The following is an 8,608-nucleotide window of genomic DNA, read 5'->3' as shown; positions in this document are numbered from 1 at the left end:
TTGTGTACTTTGAACTCACAGCTATGTTACACACCACATGTGATAAAAAAAACCCGATCAAAGGGGCATAAAAAATAAAAAATAAAAAAAACAGAGTGCACCTTTAATATTTATTCAGATTTGCAACTGGCTTCACATCAAATATCCACTAGCAAGTCCAGGTTTACAAAACTATATAGCTTCATTGAAACATGTATCATTACATTACTGACATGCATAACATGCATAACAATGGCATTAATCATTAACATAGAGAAATGTTAATGATTTATAGTTAATGTCATTTATCATTCACCAATATGTAATCTTAGGAGAAATAATAAACTTGCACTGGTTGGCCTGTCAGCTGTGGACTTGTGTGCCGCTGCTTTTCAGCGTCAGAAGGAATGCAGAGACAGGTTTAGACCTGAACTTCCGTGTGAGGCAGGAAGTAAGCAAACTGTCAGTGACTAACACACAGGCGTACAGCTCTCAGCCTGCCTCATGTGGGTTGGGTGGTGTCCAACCGTAAACAGGAAAGAGAGGCATTTTACTGAAAACGTATTTATGACCACATCACCTAGGCATTAAAGCTGAAAGATAAACCAAGGTAAGTGAGGTTTTTCCTCAAATAAATATTGGTTGACAACTAGGACTGGGTTCAGTGTGTTTTTGATTTTGCTCAAATATACCTGTTACATGTAACAATAATCAAAAAGGACGATTTTGTGGGAATATTGTGGTGTCTCTGGTGCTTAAGACTTGTCTAATTCCACTGTTATATAAATTGTTTTAGTCATTTTAATGACTTTACTGACTGAATTTTATAAAGAAAAAAAGTTAACATGCTAGGATGATGTACCTTGTATTTTTCTGAAGTGATGATGTGAGTCAGTATTTTTGATCATTGATTAGGGTCCAGATATGAAGATGGCATGGGCAGATTTGCTTCTGCTGATATGTTGGGACATAGGCTGATTTTCAATGCTTGAATGAATGTCCCAGACTGATTAATTGCAAATGAATTCATTATATTGTTGCGACTGGCCAGATACTAACACCACACCCATATCAGTGTGATATTATCATTTACTAAAAGACTACAACATGAATCCAATAGTTTTGGACTAGCCAATCTAAAAGTTGACAGATCAAAAAATCAAAATGGATTCTCCTTACAGCTCAGTTCCCAGTTTTGTTGTTTCATTGTCTTCCTAATCTTTAATCAAACTTTTTTTTTTTTAATAGTCGTCCACAATTCTCCAAGTTACAGAATTCAAACAATTTATGATGGATAAAATCAAGTCTTCCAGACATTGTTTTCATTGTTTACTTGGAAATATGTCACAGTATGGAAGTAAAGTGAGTTGGAAATGGCCTTTCGTGTTGACTTGAAGAATGCATGCTAAATGTAACATTTATTCAACATTGGAGTTTTAACTCTTGCTGTTTGGCTTGTCCAAAAACTGAATTATGTCCTCAGCTGTCTGGTGTCTCTATTAGTAATTACTGTATGTCTGTCTCATTTGGAATAAAACATGCTGTCAGTTCTCTAAATTAGTAAATAACAGTCATTACAATGGCCACTGAAGTAAGTTCTATCTCATCTACAGAAAAATATTCAACTCCAGCATATGCAAAAGTTCGATCCTCAAAGCACATAAAGAGGTTTAGAGTTTCAAATACAACATATCACAAGTTAAAGTATACTAGCACTGTAACGGGAATCATAGAACGGCACACCAGCTGAACTAAAACACTGCCCAAGTGTTTGAGGAAGGAACAAACAGGAGACTGTTTTTCTATCAGGTTACCCCAAACCCAACAGTCTGTCTGGTTCTATAATAACTGTTTTCCTTAGACTAAAATAACGGCTAAAGAATGATAGCATCTCAGTGATTTTAAAAAGCATTACTGTGAAAACATTAGCTGCTAGGCTATTCAGAGAACTGTGAATGAACTATTACTCTTTACTGAATCATGGAATGCTGTAAAATACATTGTTGAAACTAGCATTCGGTCATTTGGTAAATGCTAACAAGTTTGCAGCCTCAACAGTGACATTTAAATGTCAAAAAGTCCTGTATATGGCAAATAGTTAGTCTGTTGATAAAGGATTCAACTTGCATTAATGTCTGCTAAAGCAAGCACCACTAGTATTGTATTAGACAATAGTAAACTCCAAAGTAAACTTTGGCAAACACTTTTAATGTTACAGATATGAAAGATGTGCTATTAATTTTAAGTGATTAATATTAAAAGTGATCAGACTTACACATACTATTTTCACATGATACTTATATCATGTATCATGTATAAGTCCTAATACTTATTTTAAAAAACCCATAAACTATATTTAGACACCAGAATATTACAGAGATTTTAGAGTGGACTGTTTTGACTTGGCCTGTACGTTACCACTTAACCACCAATGAAATAAAAGGCCACTTAAAGAGAGTGTATTTAAAGAGAGCACACTTTCATGACTGTTTATTAACACACTTTTAAAAGGTGCACTTTGTAATAATATAAAATTGAAAGTTTTACTTTAGAGTACATTTTAAATCATTAAGTTTTAATAATCTTTTATTGTTCTTTAAAGAAGTACATGTGTTGACTAACATAAAGCACATGTGAAGTACTTGATTATAATTTTAACTGTAGTGTCTTATTCAATATTGTGTTTAGAGTTAAAATAAATTGAAACTTCATCAGTACAAATGTAATGTACAAATTACAAATATTTAAATACATGACATACAAGTTTCAATAGAAATGTCATTTAAGTATGTTTTAGTTTGTCACAAATGCTTATCAGTACATTTGACAGTAAACTTTAACCATACATCAAAGACAATAGATGCAATTAAATAACATATAAAGATAAAAACACTCTAAAGTTCAGCTGTCTGCATTTATTATAAATTTTAAATGTAATACATTTTCATTTAACTGCAAATAACAAGAAGGTAACTCTCTGGAAACTTTCAGTTCACACTTAAGTATATTATTCTAAAGTATAGAGTTAATCAAATCAAACAGTACCATCGACAAAATTGAGAAGTTTCAGGAGACAGAATGTTACAGTTATCCTGCTTTGATTGCAGTATGACTAAAGAACTTCCTCGATATTTAATTTAAAACACATGCAATTGTAAAACAAAAGGAAACACTGAGTTAATTTCTTTTCCAGACCTGAAATCCTACAGAGATACCCTTGATATTGGAAAATTATAGTTACCATAACACTTAACAAAACAAAAGAAAATCATTCTTCAAGTAGAAAAGAGGAGGATATTGCGCTGCATTTAGAATGCCTGACCTCATCTCCTCAAACATCTCGGTTAAAATAAAGATTTACTCATCAAATCTATGTAACGTTAGCATAAATCAAACAAAACACGTGTATGTTTTAACGTGAGCATGTATTGATGATATATTGATGCATGTAGTTGTCAATTGTTTGGAAAATGAAACATAAGAGACATATGAGAAGCACCATATTGTGATAGCTACATAGAGATAGAGAGTGTCATCTGTTTCCTGTTGGAAACTTAGAAGCTTTCAACATCTTATGAGGGGAAGTTGCTATAACCACTTCCCCATGTGTAGCAGCACACAAACAGCTCTCTGATTGGCTGCACGGCAGTGCTTCATTTAAACAAGAAGACACAGCATTGTTCTACTCACAGGTGCTGGTGGTACAGACTCTCCCCGCCTGGTTTGACATACTATCAGTTGAAGAATTTATTTGTTTTTGAGGAGTATTGCAGCACTGCTCATCTTCGAATGAATATTCGCTTGTGTTGTATTGTTGTGTTCATTTAAAATCCAAATGCAAACTCAATATATACTGTATATATATTTTTATTTTTTTATATAAAAACAATTATTTCAGAATGAAAAAAATAAAGTAAATATTCTTAGATTAAATGAAAGAAAAAACTAAAACTAGATGAATAAACCTTGATGTTGGCTTGAGAAAGTTTGAAGTAGGCCTACAGTAATTGTAAAAGTGTTTAGAGAGTTTAAAGTTTTAATCAGTTTTAAAAGCTCAAAGTTTGAAGGTTTCTATTGTTTGAATTTGTATTGTTCAATTGTTGTTCAGTTGTTTCTATGCGGTTGCTTGGTTACTCATGGTGGTTGCTAAAGGTGTTTTAAGGTGGTTGATAAGGTGCTGATACTGTATGTGGTTGCTAATACTCAGAGTGTATTATACTCAGACTGTATTATACTAATACTCAGGGTGTTAATGTAATTAATTTAACATAATTAAACCTTTACATTTTCTGAAATAAATGTGAATGGTGCTTGTGCCTCACCATTATATAAGGTGTGGTTGGTGGTCGCCAGGGTGTTGCTAAGTGGTTGAAAAGGTGTTTTGAGTGGGTGTGGCAAAGTGCTCTATGCTAATCTGCTTTTAATACGGATTGAATCCCTCCTTCAGTGTAATTCTATGGGATTTTTGTCCATTTTATTATCCACCAGAAGAAAAACGCACATCTCACTTAGAAAAGTACACTTCTTCTTGATTTGAGGAATTCATTCATTTCTGTAGCAAACAAGCTAGACGACTGTGTTTAAAAATGTTAACATGTGCATTAATTCCAAGCGGTTGCACAAATTATTTGCTGAATGTGGGAGAATAAGAAGGAAGTGGGACAGAGTAGTTTGGGCCAAGGTTACCGATACTGTTTGTCTTATTAAAGCTGAACTGCAGGCAGCTGGAATAATCAGCAGAGAATTTACTGTAACAGATCTGTTCTTTAATCCTACTGGCTCATACATTAACTGTGAAAAAGGAATGTTTATTATAGAACATGAACTGATTTATGCAGTTACTGTAGAAACATTACAATAGAATGAAACAGAGAATGATCTCTTTGCATGTAATTCATACTTTCTGTAATATTGTACACTCAGGCTATACTAAGCGTTCATGGGCAGGATTCTGCATGTCTTAGCAAAGAATGTGTAAAAGAGTTATGCAAGCCATGCTTTTATCTCTAGCCCCTGGATGGATATTGTGCAATGTTTAGCTTTGGGTTATGTTTTGTATGCACAGGTACTCTGCTCTATATTATCCATCACAAACTTGTATGCTAATGTAACAAGAAAAAATGACACCATCCAGTTGACCAATTGCACACAGCAGTTACAAAAGTAGTTGAAGGCCAGATTATCCAGGTGACAACATCCCCAGCTTACAAAAATACATTCTAGGAATATTTTGCTAACATTCTCATAAAGTTTTTGGAATGTTTCTGAATGTTCAAAACGTCAAAACATTATTTCTTGGTTATGCAAATGTTAAGGGAACATTAATTTCTGCAAATATTATAGGAGTGTTACTTTTGAATGTCCTCTGAACATTCTGAAACAAGAAGTAACATTTAAAAATGAGTTTAAAACTTTTTCCAGAAAAAAAGATGTATAGATAATATTTTTGTGCCAACATTTTAAGAACATATTTAAAGACCAGATAACGTCTCGGTTACGTATGTAACCCTCGTTCCCTGAGTAGGGAACGGAGACGTTACGTCGGAGGACGACGAATGGGGTTTCGCTTAGAAATCCTATCATCTTCGAGTATTAAAACACGAGCCAATGGCAATGAAATGCCATGGGTCTGCGGAATTTGCATAGCGTAACTCCGCCCCATGCAGGGGGTATATAAGGAAGTGCGCGAGCAACATGCAGACTATGTCTTCGCTGAGGAGCCGAGACTGAACTCAGGCGTTCCAGCAGTACAGCGGAAGTGGCAGGGAGACGTAACGTCTCCGTTCCCTACTCAGGGAACGAGGGTTACATACGTAACCGAGACGTTCCCTTTCGTTGTCACTCCGAGTTACGTCGGATGACGACGAATGGGGTTCCCAGTGTAATCACGCCACCTCTCGACTGTCTTCCAGTGCCCTGCGTAAGTCTGAGCCAGTAGAAATATGCAATCATGCCCAGCCCGAAGGGGGGGACTTAAGAATACACATATGACCCGAAGGAACTGCATAAGGAGAATCACTGGGGTGTCCAGCCGCAGGTGGAATATTTCAACCCCAGGGGTGGCAAGGTGGCTTGCCAAGGGAAAGACACATGCTCAAGGAGGCTTACAGTGGAATACACATGTGGGGGTCGCCCGGAGGGGAACCATGCACATGGAGGCACCTAGCCAACGCGAAAGCTGCCGGTGGCATAACTCTGGCGTTGACGTCGTCAGTGCTGGAGGAGACTCAGGGCTTATTAGGCTCACCTGAGGAAATATCGCACGTATCCCGTCCGTGGAGAGGAATGGCGAGCAAGCGAAGACACCTGAGCAGAATCTAGTACCGGCTAGTTGAGGCGAGTACATGAGAAGAAACTGGCTCCACTCGGAGATTGTAGAATCTCGCGAATGTGTTAGGTGTCGCCCAGCCTGCAGCTCTGCAGATGTCTGTTAGCGAGGCGCCATGCGCTAGAGCCCAAGAGGATGCCACACTCCGGGTGGAGTGGGCCGTCACACCAAGGGGGCATGGTCGACCTTGCTGCTGGTAAGCCAAGCAATGGCGTCCACTATCCAGTGAGACAACCTTTGCTTGGAGAGAGCCTTTCCCTTCAGCTTCCCACCATAACAGACAAAGAGCTGGTCTGAGGTCCTGAAACACTGCGTTCTGTCTATGTAAGCACAGAGGGCGCGTACTGGACAGAGCAGTGCCAAGGCTGGGTCTGCCTCCTCCAAAGGCAGCGCTTGCAGGTTCACCACCTGATCTCGAAAAGGTGTGGTGGGAACCTTGGGCACACATCCAGGCCGGGGTCTCAGGATCACGTGAGAGTTAGCCGGCCCGAATTCCAGGCACGCTTCGTCAACCGAAAATGCCTGCAGGTCCCCTACCCTCTTGATGGAGGCCAATGCAACCAGGAGCGCTGTCTTCTTCATTGACAGGAACTTAAGCTCCACTGATTGCAGAGGCTCAAAGGGAGCACTCTGCAGGGCAGTTAAAACCACTGAGAGGTCCCAAGAGGGTACGAGGGAAGGACGAGGAGGATTCAATCTCCTCTCTCCCCTCAGGAACCTGACGACAAGGTCGTGCTTCCTCAAGGACTTACCATCAACTGCGTCGTGATGAGCGGCAATGGCGGCAACATACACTTTCAGGGTGGGGGGAGACAGCCTTCGCTCCACCCTTCTTGCAGGAAGGAAAGCACGACACTGATGGGGCATTTCGTGGGTTCAAGATTTTTAGAAGAACACCAGTTGACGAAGAGGTTCCACTTCAACGCATAGACATGTCTCGCGATGCTCTAGCGGAAGTGATGGTAGCCACCACCGCTGGTGGTAGGGTACTCAAACCTACCTCGTCCCGTCCAGGAGCCACACGTGGAGGTTCCACAGATCGGGACGAGGGTGCCATAAGGTGCCCCGTCCCTGAGAAAGCAGGTCCTTCCTCAGGGGAATAGGCCAGGGAAGTGCTGTCGCGAGGAGTACTAGTTCTGGGAACCAGGTGCGGTTGTGCCAGTATGGGGCAACCAAAATTACCTGCTCCTCGTCCTCCCTGATCTTGCGCAAGGTCTGCGCAAGGAGGCTCACTGGGGGAAACGCATACTTGCGGAGGCCCCGCGGCCAGCTGTGCGCCAGTGCATCCGTGCCGAGCGTGCCCTCGGTCAGGGAATAAAACAGGTCGCAGTGGGACGAGTCGTGGGAGGCAAACAGGTCTACCTGTGCGTCCCCGAACTGATCCCAAAACAGCTGAACCGTCTGGGGATGGAGTCGCCATTTTCCAGCGAGAGGCCGAAGCCGAGACAGCTCATCGGCCGCCTGGTTCAGGTCTCCCGGGATATAAATGGCTCGAAGCGACCTCAGAGGCTTCTGACTCCATATGAGGAGGTGGCGGGCGAGTTGCGACATACAGCGGGAGCGTAGACCACCTTGACGGTTGATGTACGCTACTGTGGCGGTATTGTCTGATCGGACTAGTACGTGTTGACCCCTGAGCAACGCCCGAAAGCGGTGCAGGGCAAGGCGTACAGCCAGCAACTCGAGGCAATTGACATGCCAAAGGCGCTGGGGTCCTGTCCAGGAGCCCGCGGCAGCATGTCCATTGCACATGGCACCCCAACCCGTGGCGGAGGCATCTGTTGATACAACAACATGCCTGGAAGCTCGTTCTAAGGGAACTCTGGCCCGTAGAAAATTGAGGTTCGACCACGGGGAGAAGGTCTGATGGCAGGTCGGAGTCACTGGGACTCGGAGCCTGCCGTGTTGCCATGCCCACCTCGGGACTCGATCGCGAAGCCAAAGCTGAAGCGGTCTCATATGAAGCAAACCGAGCGGCGTTACTGCGGCTGTGGATGCCATATGCCCCAGGAGCCTCTGAAAAAGTTTCAGTGGGACCGCACTCTTGCCCTCGAACTGACGAAGACAAGTCAGCAGTGACTGCGCGCGCTCGCTCGTAAGCTGCGCGCACATGGCGACCGAGTCGATTTCCATACCGAGAAAAGAGATCCTCTGCACTGGCAGAGTTTGCTCTTCTCCCAGTTGACCCGAAGGCCCAGACGAGCTAGGTGCCGGAGCACAAGGTCCCTGTGTTCGCAAACCTAGTCTCGAGAGTGAGCTAGGATCAGCCAGTCGTCGAGATAGCTCAGGATGCGAACCCCG

General features: G+C 41.9%; 1 protein-coding gene across 1 annotated transcript in view; it reads left to right on the top strand.

The window, feature by feature from the left end:
- The first annotated feature begins 452 nt into the window (after positions 1-452).
- The window catches only part of apbb1ip (amyloid beta (A4) precursor protein-binding, family B, member 1 interacting protein), a 32,938-nt gene continuing 24,782 nt past the window's right edge, over positions 453-8,608 (top strand). Inside the window, exon 1 of the mRNA XM_081352178.1 lies at positions 453-589. The gene's annotated coding sequence lies outside the window, so the exon portion shown is untranslated. The remainder of the gene's footprint in view (positions 590-8,608) is intronic.

This window comes from Scardinius erythrophthalmus (genome assembly GCF_964197995.2).
Source record: "Scardinius erythrophthalmus genome assembly, chromosome: 22".
Taxonomy (NCBI): domain Eukaryota; kingdom Metazoa; phylum Chordata; class Actinopteri; order Cypriniformes; family Leuciscidae; genus Scardinius; species Scardinius erythrophthalmus.
This window is presented reverse-complemented; position numbering and strand designations above follow the sequence as displayed.